This window comes from Mytilus trossulus, chromosome 13 (assembly GCF_036588685.1).
Source record: "Mytilus trossulus isolate FHL-02 chromosome 13, PNRI_Mtr1.1.1.hap1, whole genome shotgun sequence".
Taxonomy (NCBI): domain Eukaryota; kingdom Metazoa; phylum Mollusca; class Bivalvia; order Mytilida; family Mytilidae; genus Mytilus; species Mytilus trossulus.
The window spans coordinates 18987580-19004904 of NC_086385.1; the positions used below are offsets into that span (position 1 = coordinate 18987580).

General features: G+C 30.7%; 1 long non-coding RNA gene across 1 annotated transcript; it reads left to right on the top strand.

The window, feature by feature from the left end:
* Positions 1–4721: 4721 nt before the first annotated feature.
* Positions 4722–13744, top strand: LOC134694822 (uncharacterized). The gene is made up of 5 exons (XR_010102618.1): positions 4722–4913; positions 5335–5406; positions 6159–6253; positions 6988–7100; positions 13403–13744. It is a non-coding gene; the product is annotated as an uncharacterized LOC134694822 (long non-coding RNA).
* The last annotated feature ends 3581 nt before the right edge of the window (positions 13745–17325 follow it).

Below are 17325 nucleotides of genomic sequence, written 5' to 3' on the forward strand. Positions count from 1 at the left end.
TGTATAACACTGAAGTTATATGGTCTTCTGATTGGCAGATAATGTTTGTAATAAATATTTTTTAGTAGATGGATCAAAACTAGAGTTGAAAAAAAATAAAAAATAAATGCTGAATGGACCAAATTTTTTCCCTTCAGGGTTGAAAAGTAATGGGGGTCAGTATGGGAATTCAGTGCGAATCTACATTGTTTGTAAACAAGGCCATATGAATGCCCAAAAATGCCGCATGACCCTATGTTTTTATTGTTGCAAAAGATAGGGCTACATTTGTACTTTCATGAATGATATATGAAAGATTTTAATTTCTAAAGGTAAATCAGGTATAAATTTATTTCCACACATAGATTAGCATTAAAGTCAATGGGAGATTTTTTACTGAATTTACCCCTATATATAGGAAAATATGTACTTTTTCACTGTACTTGTCCAAGGCCACACAATAATCACAAAACTCATTTCCTGCAAATGTTCATGTAAAGGAAGGATTTTGGAACCATTTAAAGCTGTTTTTTACACAAATTTCTATCTTTTACTGCGGCTATCCAGGATGCACTCAGTGTACAGTGAGAGAAGCATGAAGTATATTTTAAAAATCAGTTTTGTGTCCAGATTGAAAGAAACAATAGAAATTACACTTGGGAGTTATGATATCAATGAAAGGCATGAATATTCTCCCCATTTACATCACATTTTACACATATTTCTTCTCATAATGTATAAAATCATATGAAAAAAATGGATTACCTCCCTTTGACGGAGTTTTTTTTTTTTTGCTGTGTTCCCCATGTTAAGTTGTAGAACAAGTGGTAAATAAGCACTTTTCTAGTATTTTAACACTCGAATAATCTGACCGCATGAAGGTATTCATTTATTTTTACATAACGCTTTGCGTTTCTTTATTTAAAGAATATACTAGACAAGTTTTCATGATTACAGGTCCTTCATCTATGAAACAAGTGTTAAAATGTTTGTAATTGGATTTTCAAGTTAAATTATTGCTTTTAAATACTCTCAATTGTTACTTCAATCTCCCAAATGTAAATTTTGGTCATACCTAATCTTATTTTTTCATATTTGGCACTTTTTTCTACTTCAGTTCTAGCTGTCTAGTTTTGGCGAAGAACCCATCCTGATGTCCGGGTAACAGGAATTTCTGCAGAGTGATTGTCAATGACATTTTGTGAAATTTACAAGTAATTAAAACACAGATTTAGTATAATGAAACATAATTGTTGTTTTATTTGGTATGAAACTGCTTAAAAAAGCCTTTGAAAAGTCTTTTTGTGGTCTTTTCATGGTATTTAACCAAACACTTACATATAAGGAAAAAAACTAATTAAGAGTACACCAAGACTTTAGTTTCTACATGTACTTGCAATACTACTCAAAGCAAACACAGAAAACAATTCATATTTATTAAACATAGTAATTTACACCATTCTTTTAAAAACAGTCAATGCCCAACTGTATATACCAAATATACATTGGCCGCAGTATGGGCTGTAGTATAAATTTTGCTCTATCTTTACAAATTCAGCATTTTTGAAGGTGGTATTGAAACTGGAACTTGAAAATTGGATACATTACATGTTTAATACAAAAAAAGATGGAAAAGAAGTAAAGAAGTCTCTTATAGGGGTAAATTCAGTAAATAAATATACGTCATCAGGGACCGCCCATTTAGGGGAGAGCTTTCTGTATAACACTGAAGTTATATGGTCTTCTGATTGGCAGATAATGTTTGTAATAAATATTTTTTAGTAGATGGATCAAAACTAGAGTTGAAAAAAAATAAAAAATAAATGCTGAATGTACTAATTTTTTTCCCTTCAGGGTTGAAAAGTAATGGGGGTCAGTATGGGAATTCAGTGCGAATCTACATTGTTTGTAAACAAGGCCATATGAATGCCCAAAAATGCCGCATGACCCTATGTTTTTATTGTTGCAAAAGATAGGGCTACATTTGTACTTTTATGAATGATATATGAAAGATTTTAATTTCTAAAGGTAAATCAGGTATAAATTTATTTCCACACATAGATTAGCATTAAAGTCAATGGGAGATTTTTTACTGAATTTACCCCTATAAAATCATTGTAAACTAAGCTATTTTTAGACAACTGAACAAATCTGTAAACAAGAAGCTGTTTAATTATCTCCCTTATTGCACAGATAGGAATATAAAATCATTGCGAACTAAGCTATCTCAAAGACAACTGAATAGACCTTTAAACCAGAAGCTGTTTAATTATCTCTATTATTACACAGATAGGAATATAAAATCATTGTGAACTAAGCTATTTTTAGACAACTGAATAAATCTGTAAACAAGAAGCTGTTTAATTATTTCCCTTATTACACAGATAGGAATATAAAATCATTGTTAACTGAGCTATCTTTAGACAACTGAATAGACCTGTAAACAAGAAGTTTTTTTAATTATCTCCCTTTTTACACAGAAAGGAATATAAAATCATTGTAAACTAAGCTATCTTAAAGACAACTGAAGAGACCTGTAAACCAGAAGCTTTTTAATTATCTCCCTTATTACACAGATAGGAATATTAAATCATTGTTAACTAAGCTATCTTAAGACTGAAAAACAAGTACAAAAAGAGCAAAGAACTGCATACTGGGGTTACATTGAAAAAATGATATTAGACCTACCCATAAATGAACCTGACCAACAGTGCAACAATCAGTCTAAACCCAAAAAGCTATTCTCCTTTATAAAATCAATGTGCACAGATAACACGGATGTCGCACCACTGAAAAAAGAGGGACAGTTAATAGCTGATACAAAGCAAAAGACAGACATCCTCAACACACAATTCCAATCAGTGTTTACAACTGAATCAAACAACATCATTCCAGACAAAGGTCCTAGCTCACACCCTGTGATAACACCACTTGAAGTATCTTTACATGGTATCAAGAAACTCCTACACAATATAAACCCACATAAGGCAACTGACCCAGACAACATCAGCGGCAGAATGCTTAAAACAGACCAAACAGCTCCAATTCTCACACTTATGTTTAAAACATCACTTGAAACTGGCATTACACCATCAGACTGGAAACATGCCAATGTAGCACCAATATTCAAAAAAGGAGAAAAATATAAACCAGAAAATTACCGTCCTATATCATTAATAGCTGACTATGCGGTATGGGCTTTGCTCATTGTTGAAGGCCGTACGGTGACCTATAGTTGTTAATGTTTGTGTCATTTTGGTATTATGTGGATAGTTGTCTCATTGGCAGTCATACCACATCTTCTTTTTTATATTGACATGAATTTCCTGTAAACTTATGGAGCATATCATCACTAAACACATCATCAACCATCTTGAAAAGAACAATATACTGTAGGACCTCCAGCATGGCTTCCGTCAGTCCAGATCTTGGGAAACTCAACTCATTTCATTCATCCAAGAACTTGCAGAAAATAATAACACCAACACTCAAATAGACTTCATTATAATGTACTTTGACAAAGTCTTTTTAATTATCTCCATCATTACACAGAATATTAAAAGTACTTTTTAAGTTATTTTAGTCGCTTGAAATTTAGGTATACATGTTCATGAAAATGTTCTGTTAATAGATGTTGGGTTTTTAGACTAGTTGAGTGCCATTTTCAGTTTTAGGCCTACAGCATTGTTTCAAAGTGAGGTTATCTGTTATCATTTCACAGAATACTTAAATAACTGCCACAAGAATTTACTATCTGATAAGATATTCAGAGTAATAAATGACTAAAAAAGTACAATTGACCTTGTTTAAAAAAAAGATGATGTGGTATGATTGCCTATGAGACAACCCTCCACTAGAGACAAAATGACACAGAAATTAACAGTTATAGGTCACTGTATGGCCTTCAACCCTCCTTCAACCATGACCAAAGCCCACATCGCAAAATTATGTATAAAAGGGCCCAAATTTACAAATGTAAAACAATTCAAAACAAACAGCCTAATTTATGTTCCAAACTATGTAAGATATACAATGTATGTTACACAGCAACAAACAACAACCACTTATTTCTGTTTAGCACTTGAACCATTGACGTCATACATCTATCACTTTTCCAATGTGACTTCAGACATTTTCTCTTTTATTGGAACCTCTGTGATGTCCTGTAAATGTGGACAAATGTTATAAGGTGTATTCATAGAAATGTTACTTTAAATTAAAAGTTCCAGCTGCTACTGAACAAAGACAACAGCTTACTGTTACTGTACATAAAAGAGATCTCTTATATTGAACAAAAAATAATAATATCCAACTTCAGCTGTACATTAAAAACATTATATTAGATGAGGTCAAGCTAGAAGTTAACATAGAAAATAATTGGTGCTTCTGTGCATAAAAGAGATCCAAATTTTAGTGTTCATAGAAAACATCTACCTGTTACTGCCATTGGCAGATCCAAGGGGGGGGGGGGGGGGTCTGGGGGTTGGACCCCCCTTTTTTTGCCGATCAATGCATTTGAATAGGGACATATAGTTAGAACCCCCCCCTTTTTTTAAATGTCTGGATCAGCACCTGACTACATAAAAGAGCTTCTATTACTTTTGTACATTACATCTTCTATCTGTTTTAAACTTCATAATAAAGACAATATGAGTGCATATAGAAATGTTACAAGAGAGGTGTAAGATGTAAAAGGACATTTAAACTCCTAAAAAGTGATGCCCTACCCCATCCTGACCCCCACTCCACTCTGGAAGTGCTTCTCATATAGAGTTATCTCCCATTAGTTCATCAAATGGCACTTTGGATATATGGCAGACAAAAACAGAGCCGACACAACACAAACAGAACTTTGGATAAAAAAGGCATGAAAAGAAATTTAAACAGAGAGAGCTTGCTAGTAGTGGATGATTTTAGCTTTTGAAGTTTTACGTGTACATTTAATACTTCTATACTATAGAAGAAAAGAAAGGAATAGAAACACAATTTCTGAGTTCAATTATAACTTGCCAACTTTGTAAGCAGCAGTGTTTTTAAGATACTACTTAGACTTGCTACATGTTCCTTCCTAATTATGTTTTTTCTCTTTTTTTTTCAATTCTGCCCCTTTAATAATTTTACTCCTTTCTCAAAGGGCAATCAGTAGGCTGGCACTACAGTAAACATATAAATTAGTAAGAGAGAAATAATAGAAAGGGAATTGTAGCAAGTCTAGAAACTACTGTACATGTATACTTATAAGCTATTAAAATTATCACAATATCCATAATCTTTTGGTATTACATAACACTTAAATGCAATATTTCTGCACTTCCCATAATAGAAATTTTAATAATTATATTTGATTTTTTTTAGATTCAAATTACCCCATATCACATGAAACTTGCAAAACTTCCAGTGAATAAACTTATAGACAGACAAGTGGAGGTAAACAATTATAAATTCTTTAACAATATTCTAAATAATATTCTGATGAGTTAATATTTTTTATCCTAAGTTACTAAGTGAGTAGTTTCAAGTCATGCACTAGTGATTATCTTCATGGATCAATGAGTTAGGTTTGTTATAACCTCTTAGGTTTTACAAGTTTGGGGCATGACAATTAAGTCTCTCTTCTTTATAATGATTGGTTCATTTAGTCACATGTCTTTTTTTTGGAGGGAAATTCTATTGTCTTGGTTAAAATTTGCTTATACCTTGAACTGAGGGGTGCTGATATAGTTTGTACTCATATTTAATGGACATCTTTAATTTTAAAAAAGGGGTAAGTTTTCTATTATGACATTTGCAATATCTCAAATTGTAACATATAACTGATATGGTCTGATATGATTTTATTGCATAAATGGTCAAAATAAAAGATTCCAAATATTTTAAAGATTAAACATGTCAGGAATAACTATTGATTTGACGAGTTTTGTGAATCAATCACATCAATGGCGGAGAAATATAAGAAGTCATGTTCCAATATTTCTGGTAACAGGTCTGACCGTCTAGTAATTAAAAAAATGTTTATTGTGTTTATTGTATTAATATATGTTGGTCACAAACTGTAAAGTTTATATGACAATAAAATATTTGATTTGATTTGATTTGATTATTAACTTGTATGTTAAGACATTATTATAAATTGATCAAACTCTTACCCACAACAGTTATGATAATGTTTTTTATTGCAGATATTGAACCAGATTGTTCCAAGATTGTACATGATGTAATACCACATCCAGGGTCCCAGCAGTTGTGTATACAGGACAATTGTACCTCATACATGGTAAGTTTTGTATTCTGTTTAATATCTGGACTTGAAAAGTCAAAATGCAAGACAGCTATTTGTTGTAGGTGTCAACAATTATATTAGTTCGTGATTGAAGATATAGGAAGATGTGATATGAGTGCCAATGAGACAACTCGTGATTGTGTCAGTTTAAGGGGATCTACTGGTAGGATATACCTTTTTGCACCAAAAATGAACTCATTTGTGCCAATACTACCTCAGCACCTTTTCATTTAAAAGACTTTATTTGTGCCAATAAAACAATCATCTAATTGAGCCAATTCTGTAAATTTAATTATATACTGTAAATGGCATATCAGGAATGTATTCGTCAGCAAAGCTATCATTCACGTATTCTGGTTAACATATTTTATCTGAAAATAATGGTGTAACCATTTTCTTATGTCACTTCAGTTTCCTCGATATTCTTTCCCCGTTAACTTATTTCTGTTTCTTTCTCCACCAAGCCACATATCAGACATTTTTACATTTTGAAATTTTTTTTTAGTCCAAAACATGTTTAACCATAGTTTTTAAAGCTGGCATATTTTTTTTTTTTATAATGTCATATAAAATGAACAGAGTTATCTTTCTTTGTACTGTTTATTTGTAGTGCAGGGTTGACTTGTTATTCCAAAATAACCTAGCTAGTTTAATACTTAATATATATTTTCCAAAAGTATTCCTATTTGTTAATCCTAATTCATGATTTTAAATTAATGTTTTTTCAGGACAGTAATAGCAATTGAATCAAATGAAGAAAATGAGACTTAACATCATAGAAACTTAAAGAAAAGAAATATAAAGATTTATTTGCCAATGGATGAAGTTGCTTATCTTAAAGGTGAGGTCACATCAGAGAAAACTTACATTATCTTGTTGAGCCTGTGACTGTCACATATCCATTGTCCTTGACCTCCTTTTCATGGTTCAGTGACTTCTTGAAAAAAGATTTTTTGTAATGTCAATTTCTATTTTATTACGAGTATTTGGTATGTGCGTACCTTGCAAGTTTTCACTTGCCCTCAACCTCAGTTTCATTTCATGAAACAGTGAACAAGGTTAAGTTTTGGTGGTCAAATCGATATCTCAGATACTATGAGCAATAGGTCTTGCATATTTGGTGTATAAAAGGATTGTAAGGTGTGCAAGTCCTACTGGCAAGTGTCATCTGACCTTGACCTTATTTGCATAGTTCAGTGGTCAAAGTTAACTTTTTATATGAACGCAAAAGTTGAAAATGTTTTGGTCATATATTGGTATCACGTTGGCGTCATCCTCTGCATCGTCGTCTGTATACTTTTAGTTTTCGCACTCCTATAATTAATTACTTAAGTAAAACAGAATAGAAATCTATGAAATTTTAACACAAGGTTTATGACCACAAAAGGAAGGTTGGGATTGAGTTTTGGAGTTTTGGACCCAATATTTTCGGAATTAGGGGCCAAAAAGGGCCCAAATAAGCATTTTTTTTGGTTTTCGTCTTATAACTTAAGTTTAAGTAAATAGAAATATATAAAATTTTGACACAAGGTTTAGACCACAAAAGGAAGGTTGGGATTGATTTTGGGAGATTTGGCTCCAACAGTTTAGGAATTAGGGGCCAAAAAAGGGCCCAAATAAGCATTATTTTTGGTTTTCGCACAATAACTTTAGTATAAGTAAATAGAAATCAATGAAATTTATACACAAGGTTTATGACCACAAATTTAAGGAAGGTTAGGATTGATTTTGTGAGTTGAGGTCCCAACTGTTTAGGAATTAAAGGCCAAAAAGGGGCCCAAATAAGCATTTTTCTTGGTTTTCGCACTATAACTTTAGTATCAGTCAATAGAAATCTATGAAATTTAAACAAAAAGCTTTTGACCGTAAAAGGAAGGTTAGGATTGATTTGGAGTTCTGGTCCCAACAGTTTAGGAATAAGGGGCCCAAAGTAGTTTGATTTTAACAAAAATTGAATCCATGCGGTTCTTTGATATGTTGAATCTAAAAATGTACCTAGATTTTTTTATTATTAGCCCAGTTTTCAAGTTGGCCAAAATCGGGGTCTAAAATTAAACTTTGTTTGATTTCATCAAATATGGAATAATTGGGGTTCTTTGATATGCCAAATCTTACTGTGTGGGTAGATTCTTAATTTTTGGTCCCGTTTTCAAATTGGTCTACATTAAAGTACAAAGGGTCCAAATTAAACTAAGTTTGATTAAAAAAAAAAATTTTTGGGCTTCTTTGATATGCTGAAATAAACATGTACTTAGATTTTTGATTATTGGCCCAGTTTTCAAGTTGGTCCAAATCAGGATCCTAAACTAATTTTATTAAGTATTGTGCAATAGCAAGAAATTTTCAATTGCACAGTATTCAGCAATAGCAAGAAATCTTCAATTGCACAGTATTGTGCAATAGCAAAAAATTTTCATTCAAGAAATCTTCAATTGCACAGTATTGTGCAATAGCAAATATTTTCAATTGCACATTATTGCGCAATAGCAAGAAATATCTAATTGCACAATATTGTGCAATAGCAAGAAATTTTCAATTGGAGCTGTCTTTCTTTGACCAGATTTTTTTCAATTTATCTCATTTCCGATTTCATAAATAAAAAGAAAATTTCTCCAAATATTTTTTTGAGAGGATTAATATTAAACAGCATAGTGAATTGCACAACGGCAAAAGATTTTTTTTAAGTTCATTGAACCACATTCATTCTGTGTCAGAAACCTATGCTGTGTCAGCTATTTAATCACAATCCAAATTTAGAGCTGAATCCAACTTGAATGTTGTGTCCATACTTGCCCCAACCGTTCAGGGTTCAACCTTTGCCATCGTATAAAGCTGTGCCCTGTGGAGCATCTGGTTCTTAAACTATAAGCAAAAGTCAACTATATTAAGTGTATTGAATGAGTATTAGGTGTACATGTATTTCTTGTTTGATTTATGTGATAGTTGTAGTTAAGCTTTTTATTTAGGACTATCAACATAATATCAATGGTTATTAAAGAATGCCTGATACTTTAGCGTGTGCACTCTTGTTTTTTTTTAATATCTTTTAAAATTGAATTGTGTCTTCAGCAGTTTTTCAGAATAAAATATATATAAATTAAATGAAATATATGATGTTCAGTAGTTGTCATTTGTCGATGTGGTTCATAAGTGTTTGTCGTTTCTCCTTTTTGTCGAGCCTTTGACTTTAGTCGAAAAAGCGAGACTAAGTGATCCTACATTCCGTCGACATTGGTGTCTGCAGCGTCGACAAATATTCACTCTGTGGTTAAAGTTTTTGAAATTTTGATAACTTTCTTAAACCATACTGGATTTCAATCAAACTTGGACAGAAGCTTGTTTATGATCATAAGATAGTATCGGGAAGTAAATTTAGAAAAATTAAAATTCCATTTTTTCGGTATTTTACTTATAAATGGATTTAGTTTTTCTGCGGGAAAACATTACATTCACTCTGTGGATAAAGTTTTAAAAATTTCAATAACTTTCTTAAACAATCCTTGGTTTGTACCAAACTTGGACAGAAACTTGTTTATGATCATTAGATATGATCCAGAAGTAAATTTTGTAAAACGATAAATCAACTTGAACATAAGCTTGTTTATGATCAACAGCTAGTATCTAAGAAGCAAATTTTGTAAATATTTTGTACGTGTGTATCTGTATTTTACTTATAAATGGACTTTGTTTTTCTTCCAGTTAACATTACATCCATATAGTTAAGTTTTTAAAACATTTATTAGATTCATTCTGGATTTTTTCCAAACTTGGACAGAAGCTTCTTACAATCAAAAGATAGTATTTAGCGGAATATTTTTATTGATTTTTTTCCGTCATTTTTGTTGAGCCTGCAATTTAAAGCAAAAGTAGGCGACACTGAGTTCTGCGGAACCTTTACAAATTTTTTATATAGATTAGACTGTTGGTTTTCCTGTTGGAATGGTTTTACAGATGGTCATTTTTAGGGGCCTTAATAACTTGCTGTTGAGTGACAGATATATTTTTAACTTCAAATTAAAATAAGATAGGACATAAAAATACTACATTTCTCATTTACTTTGCAAGATGTATAAATCAATTAATAGGATATTGTTTTAGTTTACACAATATCTTATTTCTTTTGTAAATTTTTCAGGTGGAGGCGCCATGTTGAAGACCTGATACTTTGAACTATAATCATGTATTTATAGGTTTCATAACGAGTGAGAATTAGATATCGCTTGATATCAACTCGAGTTATTTAATTTCAATATAATAATAAACGAGCCTGTGGCGAGTTTGTTATTACTATTTAAATTAAATAAAGAGAGTTGATATCAAACGATATCTAATTCTCCCGAGTTGTGAAACCTATTTCTCTTATGGTAAACATGCTTTTTGTGCTTAATAAAAAAAATCCGCGAAACGTCGACCCAGTCGCTTGAACATAACTGCATTGTGACGTCATATGTCCTGTTCGTCGTCAATCTTCAACATAAGACTTTTTTAAACATTTTGTACGCTTCAGAATGTAATAATATTTGAATAAGAATATATAATAAGGTGAAAAGTGTGCGTATTTTCTATATTATTGAAGAAATCGCTTATCTCCGTTGCAATGGAGGAAATGTACATCAGTGTGGCCTTTAACTGTCAACAATGACCTAAAGAATAGCCAATGAAAATGCCGCAATATCGTTTCAGGAGGTTTCGTTGGCCAATCAAATTAACGCATTTTTCGTATCACTTTTTCGTATCACACTCCGGACAGTGTGATACGAGAATTATCTATTCATGCGAGAAATAGATAACAGGCCCCAACCATAAGAGAAACTTTTATAAATTGTGACTTGGATGGAGCGTTGTCTCATTGGCACATCTTCTTATATCTTATAAGCTAAACAATAACATGAGCTGTAACTAAATTCTAATTATTTATAAAATACTGTGTAAACTAAAACAATATCCTATAAATTTAATTATATATCTTGCAAAGTAAATGAGAACTATAGTACTTTTAAAAATATGATATAATTTTGTTTAAATTAAACATGATATCTTATAAAGATTATAGAATATGTTATTAATTTTCAAATTAAATAAGATATCTTATTGAGAATATGAGATATATTTAAAAAATTGTCACAAAAGCTACCCATTATGTCATCTGCTCCTTCTACAAATATTCACTCTATGGTCAGAGCTTTTGCAATTTTAATAACTTTCTTTAACTAGCCTTAAAAAATAAATTTTGTAAAATCCTTTTTATCCCTAATTTACTTAGAAACGGACTTTATTTTTCTACCAGTTAACATGACATTCACTCTGTGGTTAAAGGTTTTAAAATTTAAATAGCTTTCATAAAATAACCTGGATCATCTACTAAACATGGACAGAAGCTTAAAAATTGTTTATCATAGAAAATTAGTATCTTTGAAGATAATTTTGTCAAAACTGATTTCCTGTTTTATTATACATTATTTATAAATGGACTTAGTTTTTCTTCTAGTTTATATTACATAAAGTCTGCAGTTCAAGTTTTTAACACATTTATAAGATTCATAAATCTTCCTGGATTTTTACCAAACTTGAGAGGATTTTTTTTAAAGATATTTTTTTTGTTGAGCTTGTGACTTACAGCAAAAGTAGGTGAAACTCTTACAATTTTTTATGATATATTTTTATCATTTTGTCTAGTTCCTATGTACACATTTTTTTTAACCTTTGGCCTCTCCCTTATTCCCTTTTTGATTTATCTGACATTGACACCAGTCCAAGGTAAGGGGAGGATTGGGCATCCCCTAACATGCTTAACCCCACCACAATATGTATGAATGTGTCTGTCCCAAGTCAGGAGATGGTAATTCAGTGGTAGTTATTTGTGGCTGTCTCACGTATTTGTTTTTTGTTCCTTATTTTGTACTTATATTAATTTAAGCCATTAGTTTTCTTGTTTGAATTATTTTACAATGACCATGTGGTATGAGCTTTGCTTATTGTTGAAGGCCATACTGTGACTAATACTACAGTTGTTAATTTCTGGTCATTTGGTCTCTTGTTGAGAGTTGTCTCATTGGCAATCAAACCACATCTTTTTGTCGAGCCTTCGACTTTAGTCGAAAAAGCGAGACTAAGCGATCCTACTTTCTGTCGGCGTCGTCGTCGGCGGCGTCCACAAATATTCACTCAGTGGTTAAAGTTTTTGAAATTTTAATAACTTTCTTAAACTATACTGGATTTCTACCAAACTTGGACAGAAGCTTGTTTATGATCATAAGATAGTATCCAGAAGTAAATTTTGTAAAAATAAAATTCCATTTTTTCCGTATTTTACTTATAAATGGACTTAGTTTTTTCTGCGGGGAAACATTATATTTACTCTGTGGTTAAAGTTTTTAGAATTTTAATAACTTTCATAAACTATCCTTGGTTTGAACCAAATTTTGACAGAAGCTTGTTTATGATCATAAGATAGTATCCAGAAGTAAATTTTGTGAAAAAATAAATCCATTTTTTCCGTATTTTACTTTTAAATGGACTTAGTTTTTCTGCGGGGAAACATTACATTCACTCTGTGGTTAAAGTTTTTAAAATTTTAATTACTTTCTTAAACTATCCTGGGTTTGTACCAAACTTGAACAGAAGCTTATTTATGACCATAAGATAGTATCCAGAAGTAAATATTGTAAAAAGATAACTCCATTTTTTCTGTATTTTACTTTTAAATGGACTTAGATTTTCTTCCAGTTAACATTACATACAGTCGGCAGTTTAAGTTTTCAAAACATTAATTAGATTCATTAACTATCCTAGATTTTTACCAAACTTGGACAGAAGCTTCTTACAATCAAAAGATAGTATCAAGAGGAATTTTTTTATTGATTTTTTTCCTCATTTTTTGTTGAGCCTGCGATTTACAGCAAAAGTAGGCGAGACACTGGGTTCCGCGGAACCCTTACAAATTTTTTATAAAAATTTACCAATTCAAAATTTATCAAACTAAACTTGTCATATAAATGGCTGATTAAACTCAAACAAAATGTATAGGAAGGTGTGGTATGAGTGCCAATGAGACAACTCTCCATCCAAATAACAATTTATAAAAGTAAACCATTATAGGTCAAGAATACTTTATGAATAATAAATGTTATTTTTACTTTTCAGTATGTTGAGAGAAGTTCAGAACAAGCTATTTTGTTTGGGGAGGAGTTGTCAGCACGTCATCATTGAATAACTTAGTCAATTGTATTAGAAGTGAAGCCTAAACAGAAATGAGACAATTATCAAATAATTCAAAGACTACATGGATGTTATCTGGACTAACATTTGTATGACCCAAATGTGGTATTTTCATATGAAGACTTTCAAGGCAAATAATTGGCTGTGGCAAACATGTGTATGCATTTAACATGTTTAAAGACTTGAAGAACTTGTACTGCCTTCTTCAGATTTCACTAGAATTTGTTTAAGACAGTAAATTCTGAGTATGAATTGAAGAATTTTTGCTCATTTAAATGAATTATGAAAATGTTTTACATCTTAAATATACAAAAACAACATACCGGTAAATTATTTTTTCTTTCTTGAAACTTATTACAAAATAAATTCTTATATACTAATTCTTGAAATTAACAAGTTTATTTTTAGTCTGAACATACAACTCAATGCACTGGTTATTCACACAGAAAACTACATTTATCTCTCAGTCATATTAAAAAAAATGATATATGGTAGAATTGCCAATGAGTCAACTATCCTTAAAATAAATGCCAATGATCAAAGATAATGAATACATATATAGTGTATCATGGATTCAAAGAGAAAGAGAGATTACTATATAAGCATATTTTATATAAGATATCTTATATACTTTATAAGATATCTTATAAATTACATAAGATATCTTATAATTTACATAAGATATCTTATATACTTTATAAGATATCTTATAAATTACATAAGATATCTTATAATTTACATAAGATATCTTATAAATTACATAAGATATCTTATAAATTACATAATATATCTTATAAATTACATAAGATATCTTATAATATATATAGATATCTTATACAATTTATAAGATATCTATGATATATTCTATATTATAAAAGATATATTCTATATTATAAAAGATATCTTCTATATTATAAAAGATATCTTCTATATTATAAAAGATATCTTCTATAATTTATAAGATATCTTATAAAGAAAAGCATTTGAGATATTATAGATATATCATTAACTTTATTAGATATCTCTTTAACTTTATAAGATATCTCATTAACTTTATAAGATATTTTATAAAGTTATAAATTATCTCAAATAGTTAAAAAGATATCTTATGTAGTTCATTATATATCTTACATAATTCATTAGATATCTCATATAGTTCATGTGATATCATATATAGTTTATGAGATACCTCATATAGATAATGAGATATCACATTTAATTCATAAGATATCTTATATAAAAAATATTTATAAGATATCTAATAAACTAGGAGATAAAGTACATACCATATCTTATATATTATATAGGATATCTTATAAACTATATAAGATATCTAATATCTTCTATATCATATAAGATATCTTAGAAAAACAGATTATATAAGATATCATATTTGCTATATGAGATATCTTATTTATTATATGAGATATCGTATATAATATATAAGATATCTTATTTGTTATATGAGATATCGTATATAATAAATAAGTTATCTTATATACTATATAGGATATCTTATAAACTGTATAAGGTATCTAATATCTTCTATATCATATAAGATATCTTAGAAAACCAGATTATATAAGATATCATATTTGCTATATGAGATATCTTATTTATTATATGAGATATTGTATATAATATATAAGATATCTTATTTGTTATATGAGATATTGTATATAATAAATAAGATATCTTATTAATTATATGAGATATCTTGAAATTCGAATAAATAGTAAAACAGCTTACCATAAAAAAAATTATAACAATTCATTGTTAAATAGATATAAGAATATGTGTCAGGTATGAGTGTCAATGAGGCAATTCACCATCCAAGTCATTATTTGTATTAAACATAAAAGACTATTTTGAAATTTTCATATTTTTCTGGTTTTACTCTTTAGTTGAGTTGCTGTCACACTGTACTGTGTTTACTGGAATGCAACATCTTATTCAATCCTTACAAAAACCATCAAGGATATCAAAACTAGATATCTTGTATAGAAAAGTTATTTCACTTCTTAACACAGGCAACTTGGATTCAAGGATTTTGTTATTCTTTTAGTTGTTACATTTAAAAATGTTTTTCAGTGACTGAAAATGAAAAACATGACAACCTTATGTATCAGTTAGCATTAGATACTTGTGTACACGTATGGGAAGTTAAGTCGCCATCTGTGTTTAGGGTTCACAGATACTATACCTCTGCTCTAGGTATAGTAACGTCCCCTACCATACGTATCAAGTATCCATTCTTACTGATACAAACTGAGAGTGAGGAGGCTCAGTTCGACTGATGTGCGGTGGCTCAGTCTGACTGATGTGCGGAGGCTCAGTCAAAACATTTTTTGCTTTTACGGTACAAACTGAGAGTGAAGGGGCTCAGTCTGCATGTGAAGCTCTGTAACATGTTTTTACGATACAAACTGAGAGTGAGGGGGCTCAGTCTGCATGTGAAGCTCTGTAACATGCTTTTAAGGGGGAATGGGTATTTTAATTGTTTTTATCAAATTTTATTGGGGACATTTTACTGTTTTTATCCAAATTTTAATTGGGGGTATTTTACTGTTTTTACTGGTACAAACTGAGAGTGAGGGGGCTCAGTCTGCATGTGAAGCTCTGTAACATGCTTTTATGGGAAAAAAAGGGTATTTTATTTGTTTTTATCAAATTTTAATTGGGGGTATTTTACTGTTTTTACTAGAACAAACTGAGAGTGAGGGGGCTCAGTCTGCATGTGAAGCTCTGTAACATGCTTTTATTGGAAATGGGTATTTTATTTGTTTTTATCAAATTTTAATTGGGGGTATTTTACTGTTTTTACTAGAACAAACTGAGAGTGAGGGGGCTCAGTCTGCATGTGAAGCTCTGTAACATGCTTTTATGGGGAAAAAAGGGTATTTTATTTGTTTTTATCAAATTTTAATTGGGGGTATTTTACTGTTTTTACTAGAACAAACTGAGAGTGAGGGGGCTCAGTCTGCATGTGAAGCTCTGTAACATGCTTTTATGGGAAAAAAAGGGTATTTTATTTGTTTTTATCAAATTTTAATTGGGGGTATTTTACTGTTTTTACTAGAACAAACTGAGAGTGAGGGGGCTCAGTCTGCATGTGAAGCTCTGTAACATGCTTTTATGGGAAAAAAAGGGTATTTTATTTGTTTTTATCAAATTTTAATTGGGGGTATTTTACTGTTTTTAATAGAACAAACTGAGAGTGAGGGGGCTCAGTCTGCATGTGAAGCTCTGTAACATGCTTTTATGGGAAATGGGTATTTTATTTGTTTTTATCAAATTTTATTGGGGACATTTAACTGTTTTTATCCAAATTTTAATTGGGGGGTGTTTTACTGTTTTTACTGGTACACACTGAAAGTGAGGGGACTCAGTCTGCATGTGAAGCTCTGTAACATGCTTTTAAGGGGAAATGGGTATTTTAATTGTTTTTATCAAATTTTATTGGGGACATTTTACTGTTCTTATCCAAATTTTAATTGGGGGTATTTTACTGTTTTTACTGGTACAAACTGAGAGTGAGGGGGCTCAGTCTGCATGTGAAGCTCTGTAACATGCTTTTATGGGAAAAAAAGGGTATTTTATTTGTTTTTATCAAATTTTAATTGGGGGTATTTTACTGTTTTTACTAGAACAAACTGAGAGTGAGGGGGCTCAGTCTGCATGTGAAGCTCTGTAACATGCTTTTATGGGAAATGGGTATTTTATTTGTTTTTATCAAATTTTATTGGGGACATTTTACTGTTTTTATCCAAATTTTAATTGGGGGTATTTTACTGTTTTTACTGGAACAAACTGAGAGTGAGGGGGCTCAGTCTGCATGTGAAGCTCTG